Genomic DNA, 14,748 nt, shown 5'->3' on the forward strand with positions numbered 1-14,748 from the left:
TGTGGAGTTACCGGCTGAAAGTAACAAGAAAATTATCGAACTGATGTTCTTGTGCACAGTCATCTTCTATACCATAGACCTAGAATAACTTTATCACTCAAAACTGAGGTATGAATTAAAAATATATATATGTAGATATTTTATTTATGTTGGATACACATTCATTTTACTTATACTGAAAAAATTCCAGTATTTTAATGAATTTTATACTGGGACCTATCGGCTCCTGGCAACCTCCAGGTCCACCAGCTTTACTATTTCTTTTCTTCTTGGTGCATTGTAGAATATTATACCAGACCCTAAGTTTATATTCAAAGTCATAAGCCAGAAGCAGACCATTTACTAGAATGAATGGTATTTCCCAAATTGTAGAACATTTACTACTAGGGGGATCATTTTAGTTGCCTCCCATCCAAATATTTACATTGTTATCTATTTATTTTTTTAAATATAATATCACATCAAATGCTTGATTTCACCAATTTTATTACTTAGAATTATTGCCTTTTAACTTGCTTTAAAGAAAAATGTGGAGAAAAATATCACAGATGGTATGCAGGCATAGCAAAGTCATCAAAGAGAAATCATTTCTCTATCAGGGATGAGTTCTTAATTTTAAAAAAGAAAGGCATTTTTCACACAATTTTTAAAGAAAATTAAAACCTGAAGAAAGAAAAAACTAGTTTACTTTTTACTTCTCTCCTGGATGCATGGAAAACATTTCTCAAAAAGAGGAAAAGCACCACAGCACAGTGATTTTTCCTTGATATGCAGAGAGTAGACTCGGAGCAGGCGTTCTCAGGAACATAGGGGAATTCTTCCAGAAGGTACCTCACAAGCAGCCAAGAGAGGCAGGGATAAAGAAGAACCTTGACAAGTGGTAGATATGGTACAGGTTGTTTCTAGTAGCTCAGGAGGTCACATTAGGGCAGGATTGGGGTGAGGCTGACCATCAGGTAAGGGCTACCCACGAAGGAGACCCTGGATGGAGGCCCCCAGAGGTGGAAGCAAATGAAGGTGCCTGAACAGGCCAGCCATCCTCCTCTCCCCATGCTCCATGCACTCCATATGTTGTGCTTCCTCTCCCTTCCTCCTTCCCCACCCCTGCCCTTCTTCTTGCCTCCTGACTTTTTTTTTTTTTTAAAGATTTACTTATTTATTTGAGAGGTGGTGGGGAGGGGCACAAGGGGAGGGAGAGAGAATCCAAGCAGACTCCACACTGAACAGGAAACCCAACGAAGGGCTTGATTTCACAAGCCTGATATCAGGACCTGAGCCAAAGCCAAGAGTCAGGGGTTCAACCAACTGTGCCACCCACACACCCTGCTTCTCCTCTCTCTCACCGACTGAACTAACTACAGCAGCATAGAAATCTATTATATCATTATTTACTGTCTTTACATAGAGTTTTTTGTCTTTTCTTCTGAGTTTGAAATGTAGATGATTTTAAAGCTTCATATTTCCAGTTCTCTAGAAAGGCTGGATTGGGGTGCCTGGGTGGCTCAGTGGGTTAAAACCTCTGCCTTTGGCTCAGGTCATGATCCCAGGGTCCTGGGATCGAGCCCCGCATTGGGCTCTCTGCTCAGCAGGGAGTCTGCTTCCCTTCCTCTCTCTGCCTGTCTCTCTGTCTACTTGTAATCTCTGTCTGTCAAATAAATAAAATCTTTTAAAAAAAGAAAAGAAAGGCTGGATTAGTCTAAGAATAGCCTTAAGTTGGTTTTCACTTATACATGGTTCTAGAATATATATTCTGTATGATTTAGGGCCTCTCCCACCCTCAAGATTGAATATAGAGCAATAATTAGTGCTGGAGCAAAGGCACTCTTTCCCCCTCTTGGTGGGAAGAATAATAAAGGTAATATAAGAATAATGAATAGACTGGAAGAAGACAAAGACCTATAGGAGGGATGCTTCTGAGAACCATGGCATTTTGATGTACTTTATAGTATTTTGAAGAAGTCATGCCATTTCAAATGGTAATCAAGGGAACTCTAGAGTAATTCACTACGAAGAGAAAACAGAACATTCTTAGAATATTTCTTAAAACCCTTTCCCATGTGAGCTATACCTGCTAGAGCAACTGTTAGAATGAATGGATGGGATAGAGCAGGGGTATTCCGGTCAAATTCTTCAGAGCCCTGTAGTAGCTGGAGGCAGGGGGGAGGAGCTGTAAGGTAAGGAAAAAGGCATTATGGGACAAGCTCTTGGGACTCCACCATCCTCTCCGACCACTGCAACCCCATCGCTCCCTGTTTTCTATGTATGGGAATCACTGAAGAATCCATTTTTTAAATAAAAGGATCCCCCTGTTTTTAAAACTTGGAAAATCATAGGAATAGAAAAATTGATATTCCTAGATTGACCCTGGGAAAATAGAACAACTATAAGGATGGTAAATGTTTCTTCAGGCTGATCATTTCTTTTTTGATTCCTCAAAAGGTTCATTAAGCTCTATTCTGGTCCTCTGTGACCTTGGAAATCTTTTCCCACTCCCCATAACCCCTGCTCCTTGCAGGGCGGAAGAGACACATAGATCACATTGATTGGGTTACACTCCTTACAATTTTATGTAAATTTGCTAAAGAACTAAGATCTCTGTTCTGACAAGAGTCAGGCAAGTCTAAATAGTTCTCACAGACAGAGCTGACAAAATTCACAAGTAGTTTGGGTCTAAGAGACTCATTAATTTCGAATAGGTGTTTGATTCCCAAAGGGAAGACATACTTCATCAGTTGGAGCATTGTGATGTCACAGAAGAACTTCATTAGTGTGCTGGTTAGAAGGGAGTCACGAGAGTAAGTAAAATGAAATGTAAATAACTGCCTAATTAGGTGTCCATGAAAACTGAAGAGCCTCCAAAGTCGTTAGAGATGGCCGTGCCAGGCAGGCAGCTTCTCAGACTAAGAATTGGTGCTTTCATAACCTTCACAGCAGGAAGGTGGCTGGGAGATTCGACTTAGGTCCCCAGAGGACTCGTTAACCTGGATGAAGCCATTCAAGGCAATCAAGTGTGACATCATCCCCATGGTTGAGGTCCTCTGTTGCAGTAGTCCTAGAACTTCTTGAGGTCATTCTAGTAGAATAGAATACTACTCAGGGCACCTGGGTGGCTCAGTCAGTTAAGCCTCTGCCTCCAGCTCAGGTCATGACCCCAGGGTCCTAGGATAGAGTCCCACATCAGGATCCATGCTCAGCGGGGAGTCTGCTGCTCCTCTGCCTCTCCTCCCCACTATGCTCTCTTTCGAACTCTCTGTCAAATAAATAAATAAAATCTTTAGAAAAAATAAAAAGGATAGAATACTCATGAATCACCTCCACTCATGCCGAGGCAGGGGTGGGAGCAGGCATAAAATGAAAGAAAACTTTATCACAAGGAATGAGCAAAAGGGAACTGATTCTGAAAAAGGGCGTTGCAAGTATTTAGCTCACATTAGAACCATGCAGATACAGCCTTGTTCCATCTGATACTACAAAAGTTAGTCCACAGACCAAGCAGACATCAAGTAGACTTTAAACTGTAAGTTGAAACCTTCCACTTGATAGAACATTAGAGAGCTCTTTTCTCCTGCACTCAGGGGTCAAAGCTGTTGTCATCTCTCTTGTCTTTCCATCCGCACCCTTGCCTACCAAATAATGTCCTAGGTTCCTAGCAGGCATCAAGGACCCTTCCAGATCCACCCCACTCTCCTTTCCCCACCTTACCTCTCACCTGTCATAGGCTGACCCCTTATGTATCTTGTAGTCTGTGCTTGGTCTAGTTGTGCCCTTTTATCCAAAGTTTCTGAATGGCAAAACAATATTCATCTTTCAGGGTCTAGTTCAAATTTCCCTTCCTTCCCTGAAGAGTTCATGATTCTTCCTTTGTGTTACAGACACATTTCAAGCATCTACTTTTAGCATCTTATTTGACCAAGGGTGTGGGGAAAGCAGTTCTCCCTCAAGCCTATGGTCAGATCTATCTGCAGAGGTCTAAAATTCAAGGCTGTGCACCCAGGAATTATGCACACGGGGCACTGAGAGGGGTCATTGAGTAGTTAACAACCCCGGGATGACAGGGGATCAGAAGACAGTGTGGGACCGGCCCCCTGCACCTGTCCCCACTCCACCCCCACAGATACATGTCTAGGCCCTATCAACTGGCATTGAGAGTGTGAATTCTAAAGCTCAGTGCCTGAATCCAAATTTCAATTCTGTTACATACGAGTTGCCTTGAGTGAGTCAGTTAACCTCTCTAGCTTCAGTGGAGATGGTAATAATAGCATTCCTGCCTCATGGTTCTGTCATGAGAATTATACAAGTTAATGAACACGAAGCCCCCAGCAGCGCCTGTCACACAATAAGCATCATATAATAAGCACCAGGAATTATACTTAGGAAGAGAGATGACAGTTAAGTAAAAAATTGAAAATGCTATAAGGCCTTAGGGCACATGTGGCACTAACTTGGAACCACTAAATTGAGAGAAAACAAAAACTAGGTGTTCTTCCCACCTCTACCGTTGACCAGAAGCAGCACAGCACTTTGAAGTGGTGGCATCTAGTGGGACTGGAAACAGAAAGCTCCCGGGCTTGACAGGGACAGTGGCGCTCAGAGAGATGGAGTCTCAGCAGAGACAGCAGCAGTGACCATCGGGAGCCATGGCCATCACCGTGTGGGCTTTGTGGTACCCAGAGGTGAGGTCACAAGGCATCCAAGATGGCCAGTGTGTGCAGAGCAATGTGAATGACAGCAGGAGCCTGGTTGAAGTGAAGCCACCCAGGGGACAAGGTAACTGTGTCAGTAAAGGCACTGATGACCACATAGGAAGGGCCAGGACTCAGCAGACGCCACAGGGTGAGACGCTGGATTTACCCACATGCCATGGGAAATATTCCCTTGGTCCACCAGAAATACTTGGGAGGTGGGGTTTTGCCAGGACACAGAGGTCCTCTACGGGTCCGATGTGCTCAGTTCCTCAGATTATCATTGGTGTGACTTTATGTTTACAGGAAGGGAATACTGAGACATCATTAAAAGCACAAGCTTTGGTTTCAGACAGGTTTGTACTTCCACTAAAAGTATTTACTAGGCATCTATCCTCTGCCTCAGGCTCTGCTCTAGTCAGTGGAAATACCACAGTGAACAAAGCAAATATGATTCCTCCTCCCATAGAGCTACCCTAGAAAGGAAGCACAGACCAGAAATAAGAAAACAAATCAGTGGGTTCTTGCCTGTTTAGGAGCTGTGAAGGCAATAATGTAGATGATATGGTGTCCAGATGGGGTAGAGAGAGCTACTTACATATGGCGGCCAAGTTAAAGTCTCTCATTCACAGTGAAGAAGATCTGGGAACAGAGTGCAGGACCCTCAGGTAGGAAGATTTGGCATATTAGAGGAACAAAGGAAGGGCAGTAAGTCCAAATAACAGTCAGCGAACTACAGTGTGGGGGCCAAATCCGGCCCGCTACCTGTTCATTAAGTAAAGTTTTATTAGAACACAGCCATCCTCATCCGTTCGTCTGTAGCAGCTTTCAAGCTATAATAGCAGAGTTGAGCAGGTAGATGCCACAGGGACTTTATGGCCTGAAAAACCTGTGAGAATTCTATCTGGCCCTTTATAGAAAGCGGGCCGACCTCTGGTCTAAAGCCGGTGAACAAGCTGGGTGAAAGCAGCAGGAACTGAGCTGAAGGGGTGCTGGCAGGCAGCAAACAGCAGACACTACAAACTTGTATTCTATCCCCCATGTGATAGAAAGCCCTGAAGGGTCTTTCTATCACATGGGGGTCCCGGAAGGGTCCCGGCAAGGGAGACACGTGATCTGTTTCATGTTCTTCAATTTGGGAGCCTTGTGGAGAGCACTGCGGGGGCCAAGTGGCAGCAGGGACAGCGATTAGACAGACATCGCTGAGCCCTGTGAGAGAGGAAGGTGCCTTGCATAAGGTTGCTAGCGGCGCAGATGGGGACAAGGAGTCAAGACGGAATGTCTCAGGTATAACCGGCTTGAGACTCCCCACTCAGCTGGGTCATGGCAGGCAAGTGACTACGTCGCTCCCAGCCTCAGTTTCTTGCCAGTAAAATCCTCACAAGGTATTGTGTGGATTAAATTACAAAGGTGCCTGAAGTATCTGTCAAAAAGTCAGTGTTCAAGAGATGTTGGCGTTACTGTTCTGTTGTCGAGGCGCTGATATTGACTGCTGAGGCCCACAAGAACGAGGTCCCAGCGTGCACCTCGCTGGGCTGCTTCTCTCCTAGTGGGATGCCTCTGTCCCTGATGAGGCTCATCGGTCCCCCGGAGACAAGGACGCTCTTACTCATCTTTATAGCCCCCAAATGGTGCCTGGAACTTGGTGAATGGTTAATAAATGTTTGTTGATTAAACTATCAAGTTTTTGGTTTTGGTTTTGTTTTTTCCCCCCAAAAAAGGAAAAAATTATTCATTCTTCCATTTTCACCAGAAGTGTTTTGTTTTTAGGCTTGATATAGTATATTTTGATGACACAGAACATTCTGAAGATAGAGAAGTAGTTGTCTCTAAGGAGAGCTAGTCCCCAGCATCCCCTCTGGTGCAACAGGGAACTCAGAAACTGCCCCCAAGAACCTCCAAGCTGACAAGATACATATATGATGATCATAATTATGTATTAAATCTGGACTAAGAAGTCACCACGCACAAGAATGTCAGTCATATCAGACATATCTACATATCAAAAATCTCTGCCACAAATCAGACCTAATAAGAGTCAAAAACAATTGTTCTAAGTGTTTTCTAAATTGTTTTCAAACTTCTACTTCAAACTAGTTGGACATCCTGAAGCCTTGTCCAGAAATATCAAAGGAGCTCCTTTCTTACATTATTACCTTGTTTCTTTTATGGATTCATTATTCTGGCTATAAAACTAAAAGGATCTCTCCCAAAATTGAAATTTCTGAATTTTGGGTCAACTTTCTTGTTCTTTGACACACCATTTACCAAGAAAGACTGGAAATCTATCCTTCACAAAGGAGTTAAGTTTTGTCATCATAAAATGACCAGTGCTGTCTGAACAATTGTTTCAAATGAAATTAAGTATGACATGCGACATTGACATACAAACACATTTTCGGATGAAATATGATATCCATAAAGTAGATACATATTTTGTGACATTTTTACTTTTATAAACAGGGGGTCAAATACCACAATGGTTGTACAATACATAATTATGAAACCCTGAAAGGGCCAAATAAACTGTTAATAGACATATCACCTGTGTATTCATAGTAGCTATATGTATCCTTACTACACACTTTTTGCTCTATCTAAAAAATAAATTAGAATTCCTTAAAAATCAAAATAAGATGGAGAGAATGTCTCAGTAGTGGTCACCGAATCTGTAAGTACTCTATGCAAACTTACTAATTTAGCCAACAAACTCCGAAAGCATAGGAAATTGAAAATAAGAAAAATATTTAAAATAACAGTATTAAAATGAGAATCCCTTACAATAGTAAAGGAAAAGGTGGAAATCCTTGAAACATCAGTGAGCAGCCATGAGGAGGGAGTTGTTGTTTTTTTTAACACGAAGCCTGGCATCTCACAAATAACGTATGTTCCATATTATGTGGCAGTTGCTATAGTAACAACCTTTATTTTCTGAAACAGTACACAGATGTGTACAACATACTAACTTGCTGGTTATAAATTACGGCTTTTCCCATAGTTCAATAACTTAAGAATTCTACGTTTCTGAAATCTCAGAAGTTCTGTTGTTATTAAATTTCTTTTATGAGATAATTTTCCTTGTACTTTCAAAATGAGAGTGTTCCCAAACAGGCCAAGAGAAAGGAGGGATAAGAAAATGGGGTATATCAGAGAGTAGCAGCAGACTGAGGTCTGTTTTCTACAGAGTCTGGATGAAACCCACTGAAATGAGGACATTATTTTAATGAATTAGGCGTCATGTACAATAGTGAAGAGAAATCAGTCGCTAGCAAAATGATGTTACAAATAAAGTTATGAATTGATTTTTTATTACAAGGTGTCATATTTACAGTTTTAAAATAAATGAAGATTATTTCTCAGAAATGTTATGAACATTAATATAATTTTATAAGCGACAACAGTGTGGGGGAATGAATTAGGCTGGTTACTTGACTTCAAGTGAAGTTTTTTTGAATCTTAAAAAGGCCTGAGTCTGGGAAAAATGTCTATTCCTCTATTTAATAAGAGATTAGTATCTCTTTGTCAGGTGGCAAAACAGAAAACAGAGTTTTACTGATTGGGATATTTTTCTTTTTATACATTAACCTTCATCAACAAATATTTATCAAGTGCCTTCTATGTGCAGGGAGCTAACTGTCTGTGCCTAGATGTGTACAGATATGTGTAGAAACATAAATTATAGAAAAACTGAGTTCCGGAGATGTTTTTTCCATATTCTGAAAATTTACATATGTTTTCCATTTGCTGGATCTGAATACTTTCTTTAATAGACAGTTCAAAACTGTAGATTTTTAAACCTTGTCAAAGAGTCATCTCTGCAGCATTTTTCAGGCTCAAGTTTACCGCCTGGGAAACACATTTGAAAATAAGGTTATATATTTAGCATTTACAGTTAAAAGTCAACTTTCTAAAATTGTGTGTCTGTGTGTATATACACATTTATATATATACATATATATATTTCATATACATATACGTTTGTACACATATATACATATATATATATTTCTAGATATAAGGAAGGGTACAAGTACCCTCCCGTAGAAAGTAACAAAGTAACAAACACTCCTGACTTAGAAAGTCCAGCAATTACAATGCTGATAGATTTACCTAACAAACACAAAACACTTGGAAATGCTATTTCAAGTGACAATACAGTTAGATTCAAATTCAAAATTGTCTTATAGGGGCAATGACAGGATGCGAAACAATTGAATACCATGCAGACAAGAACAAATCATTTTGAAAAGCTTGCACCATTAAGTGGTTGTTAAAATTTTGCTAATGCTTTCCACACACATACTCCTTTCTGTATTATTCTGAGATATATTAAAAACAGGACCATGACTAATCCATTCAAGTCCTTACAATATCAGAGAGAGAGAGAGATTTAAGTTATCACCTAATGGGGGCTTAGAGGCTAGAACTCGGAACCCAACCGAAAAAGAGTACTTCACTGTTAGATGCATTTTAAAAGTATTACTTAAATTACATTTAAGTCATCAGATAATTATGAACTTTCTTCTCTTTTATATTTATATGGCATATTTATTGAATTGCACAGTATGCTTTTACAATAAAGTGCTTTTTACGTTGCCGCCTTTGTTCATCCAAAATAAAACTGACAGTTATCCTTTTATAAGCTATTCCGAGAACATTTTCTCTTCTTTGAAGCTGATTGATGCACTACTTTAAATGTTCCTGCAAATATCTTTTCAATTCAAGTTTTTGCATAATGTAATAAGAAGATAAAAGAATTCTATACTTCAACGAGAGACATTACAAAGCAAGTAGAGACATTATCAAGGGCATTAACATGCTCCTAATAGCAATAAAACCTTTTAACTGTCTGATGTAGAACATGCTCCCACCAAACCACCACATATTATGGTAATTGGCTCCAATTTCTGAATCTTACATTGTAAAGTTACAAAGAGTTAGGTAGAACTGAAAAACAAATCCAGAATGCTCATCTTGTTAGCGTTCCCGCTATGTTTGCCTGCTACCTTGAACGAGGACTGGTTTGGTCTGTGGAGCTGTGCTTTCCTGTGCTATCCTATTTTCACATCCTGTCTCATTTTTATTCCTCTTGACTCTGATATAAATACACATTTTTTCCCAAATAACCCTCTTCTAACTCCAAAACATCACAGTAACAAAAATAGCATTTTTCTCAGAATTTCAGTGTAACAAATGGGTTCTCTGTTCATGCCTGTGTCACATCTCATTCACTTTATGTGTTCTCTCATCACAGGAAGATGCAATCGGGGAAAATATTCCATGAGGGCACTTTGATTTTTCTTTACAACACACTACCAAATTACGTGAGTAGCCTTTCCACTGTGGTTGAGAGGAAATATAATTTCCAACTAAAGTTGAGCCCAGATTCTGTTAAATTAAATAGCAGAGGGGAAAAAAATAGTTCTTGGCTTTATTCCTCTTAGATGGGAAGCAGGGCAGTGGGGAATTGACACGAGTCGGTCCTTGGTGATTAACCTGCAGTTTATGGTCGTGTTTCCAGGTGACGCGCCCATCGCGCAGGAAGCTTCTCGCAGGCTGTGCAGAGCAGCCTGTCTGCTTTGAGAAGTGCAGATCTATCAGGATCCAGAGTCGGGCTCTGAAAAAGCTGTCATTTCACGTCTCTAAAACAGCCTCTGATTTAATGTACAAGATGTCAAGAAGTAAAGGACAATAAAATAAAAGCCAAAAAGGAGAACTATTTCAATTAAGAGGCATTTCTGTACCAATTCTTGGAAATCTAGTAAAATAAAAACTGTCAGAATCAATCTGTGTTTAAAAAGTTGATTTTTGTGGTGCTTACAGAGAAACTGCAAGACAGAAAAAAAAATACAAATTATTAACAGAGCAATTGAAGCTTAAAAAATTCCTTTCTCACAAGGTAGATATTTGGTTGTTAAATTTTCCTAAGGGACCTAGGGAAAGCGTTTGCATAGAAGGTGCTGGGAGCTGGGAGAGAGGAGGAAAGAAATAAATCCTCATACAGAAAAAACTAACAAATGTAAGCTGCAGTCCTATAAGGACTTTCATGCATTTCCAGAATTTAATATTTTGATTGTCAATAATTAGAAGACCCATGTAAGACTTTGGGAATTTACCTTTTATTGTCATGATTTTCTAAAGGTGTTTGAATGTCCCTTTCAGAGAAAGATAAACATTTCTTCGAGGACTGCCCTGTCACCCCAGTAATCGAATACCTTAAAGGTGAATTAAGAAAAAAAAAAAAAAAAAACCTTGATGAAATTTGGGGTAACCTTTTAGCTAAGAGTATAATAATAATAAAGATATAAGCATCGTCAAAAATGAATAAATAAAATTCTACCAAATGTGACTTCCTATGGAAGACACAAATTTTTAATTTTCATTTATTTTGAAAACATGATATTTAAGAAACATACATTATAACTCCATCCTCCTCTTGTCCTTAGAATTTTTATGATGTTATGCTTTTTATTCCACATTTTCTATTGAGAGGGAGATTGGGCAGGGAGAGAAGGGGTGAATTCACTTGCTGTCCCCAACTGATTTGTACATTTCAGGGATATGCCCCTTTCTATGGTCTATTTCTGGGTCCTTTATTTAAGAAAAAAAAAATCAAGTTTCTCTGAAGGGAATACTTTACAGGAGAAAATTCACTCCCTTCTCATCAAATCAAGAACTTTTCTTAAAGTAACACTACCACAAGCAAGAAGGGGAGCAGCCTCAGAACTGCCTCCAATCACAAGAAGAAAAATAACAAAATCAGCTCGCTCATGATTTCCTTAATATACTTAAAAGAGATACAATCCCACTGATGCCTCTAAAAATAAGAATGAGGAAAGGGCAACTTTATTGATTCCCTGCAAACCAACGAACGTGTAACTTATTGATAATACTAAACACCGTCTAAGCCTTTAGTGATTTCCAACCAAAAGTCTGCCTCTGAATGAAGGTTTAAATCATCGTATTAATATATTAGGGGGGAAATTATCATGGGAGGCACTTGGAAATTAATTAAAAACCCTGCACTCAGTTTGTTTGTGAGAGGAGATAAATATCACACATGGGAAATGATGCCTGACAACCACCATAGTTTTCAGATCCAAAATTAGACCCTGACAGCTATGTCTTTGTATGACTCTCCTTGGGGTATCATATGCAGAGATATAGAATGAGAAAATTTCTGATAGAAGTATTTATTACTGACACTTCCGAAACATTCCACGTGTGGCATCAGCAAAGCATGTTCCTCCACCTTCGACAGAAATGTCAGGTTTTCTTCCAAGATTTTTTTTTTCTATTCCTCTACCCCCTTTCCATCCCTCCCTCCCCAACCACCATCACCCCCCCTTCTTCTCTAAAATATGATTTTTTTTTAGAAGTTCAACAGCAGCCCCTGGTGGAACTCAGCAGTTGTTTCAGCCTGAGCACAGTTGTTCAAGAAACTTCATCCCTCTTGTCAATAAAAAGAAAAGTCTGTCCATTTGTCTATCACCACACCCGCACACCGTTTCTACAGGTCAGAGATCAGGATGAAATCCCGAATGTACAAAAGCTGTGCTTTGTGATGGTAATTTTGGCCAATTTCTGTAGCTGGAGTTCTGACAAAATATATGTATATGTAGCAAACAATAAACATCTGTCTCAAATGTCACCTTCATTTTATGCATGAAGACCAATAATTAACTCTTCATGAACAATGCTTACCACAGGGTGTGTGGAAACGAAGTGACCCCTCACGCATGAGCCAGTGATCACCATTTTGTTTGGCTCATGTTGTGACAGAATCAGCTTTGTCACTAAGCAAAATGAGCTCTACAAAATGACAATCCTATGCAAAGAAGGGATTTCTCTGGGTCACGTTCAGAAAGCAACACAGAATGTCACTATCTAGCCCCATCAGAACAGCAAGCTAGACTTAACAAGCAAACCTACCAAAATGCTTCTCAGTCTCTCTGAGAAGTCTACTCCTTTCCCTGCTTAGTGGGCAGCCACAGATTATCATTTGAGGAAAAGGAGGAAATGTGTGGCTCTTTGCATTAGGCATGGATGTCTGCACCCTTCATAAAGGTGCCTGGTAGAGGCGCTCCAATCCAGCTTCCCTTCCTATGGGGCCATCTGCCTAGAGGACAGTCCACCCTCGTCTTAGCACAAAGTCATGGTTCTGTTGCTAAACCCTGTGTCTTTGGGGCAGCATCACTGCCGAGGAGTTGTCATTTCCTCATTCACACAAAGGTACCATATAGGCTAGAGGTAGCCTTGGTCCTAGACAAGGAAAGAGAGAATTATATACTGAAGAAGCTTGCTTTTCTGATCCTCAAGGGTGCCAGGGTTGGGGGACATGGTAGGCATTCACCCTCCATGAGGCTGATGCTAAGACAAAGGAACAACTGGCAATTTACTTAGAATACCCAAAGGTTTACTTGAGTAAATTTATTCACCACCTTTCACTTGAGTATTTTGACTTTTCTCTTCTTAAATGATGTAGATTATTAAAATGAAAAGCAAATAGAACTTTTAAAGTTCTAAACAGCTTTATGATAAATACTAGAATAGCATTTATATGAAAAAGTATTGTTTTTTTTAAATTTTGCAAGTATTACACTTTACACTAGCCCTTCCCTTGCCCCTGAGTTCACTTACATCTCTTGACTAATCTCACGGGAAGCCGAATCAGTGAGCTGATGTGTTGAGACCAGAGATAATCCCAAGACAGGCTGCTTAGTGAGAAGCTCATGGGCACTGTATTTGACACAGGGGAATAAGAGGTATAAAAAGAAATAATACTGGTCTCCAATGAGTTACATCTAGTGGAGGAACTATATCTATCTGGATAACTTTAATACAGTGTGGTAGCAGCAAGCAGAGTCCTAAAAGACAGAGTGGGGCCCTTAGCTGGCCTTTTGTAGGGATAACACTTGCACAACGTCTTAAAGAAACTATAACAGAGCTATAGAAAAGAAAGGTAGAGGGCAAGATAGGAGGAGAATCCCTAGGACCCAAGGGTGAGGGTGTAACAGGATGCAGTATATCTGAAGAACTTTGGGCAGTTTGATCCTGCCAGTGCATAAAGGACAAGATGGCACATGTGAGTAGAGGCTGGGGAGGCAGGTCCATCCAGTCATGGAGAGCCCGCCTGCCCTCTGAAGGAGATTGGGATTGTCCTTTAGGCCATGGGAGCAATGAAATGACTTCTGTTAAGGAGTGGCACAGATGGGGATGGCCTGAGACTGCAGGTCAGAAGACTAGTGAAAGTTTTTGTGATTGTCCAAGAGAAAGAGGATAAAGACCTGCATCCTCGGGGTGGTAGTGCAGTTGGAGAAGAAATGGTAGGTTTCAGAAATATTCAGAGATGAAAACCGAGAGCAGTTGGTACCTTAGTGGATAGGGGCACTGAAGGGGCGGTCTTGGATAATCCCCAGGGTTCAGGTATAGGAGACAACATGGATTGTGATGCTGACTTAGAGACCACAGGGCCAGAATATGGCTGAGGGGAGAAGATGACACTCTAAAGTAATACTTCTCAAAATATGTCCTTGAGTGCCCTCCTCTGGTCTCTGGACAGCTGCTTGTAGTATTGGTTATTAACACCGCCCACAAATGTCATGGTGGGAGAGGACCTCATGGATGAAGTTCAGTGTCTTTCAAACTGTGTGCTATGGGGGTCAGAGAGGTGGCACAGCAGGCAGGGCTACAGTCTGCCTTCCTTGAGTCAACCCAAAAAGGTCTACTTTTCCAATTGTGTACATTAGAATTCTTCAAAAAATTTAGTTTGAAAAAGGAAAACCACAGTTTGGAAACCACTTCCTTTTACAGAGAGGAAACTGAGGCTCATAGAAGTTGAACTATCTTGCCCACAGACACAAGTCTGTAGCAGAGGCTGAACTAGATCTATGGCACCTAGTTCACTGGCCTCAATTCCTCTGTGCTATGGCTTCCTGCAAGAAATAATTGTTTACTTGTGCTATGTTTTATAAAGTTGCCAGGAACCTCCTCATCTCCGCCATGCTCTTAGCAATTTCCTCCACTTTAGTCTTTCAATAAATGTTTATTGAGCATCTTCTGCATG

This window comes from Martes martes (genome assembly GCF_963455335.1).
Source record: "Martes martes genome assembly, chromosome: 4".
In the NCBI taxonomy this organism is placed as follows: Eukaryota; Metazoa; Chordata; class Mammalia; order Carnivora; family Mustelidae; genus Martes; species Martes martes.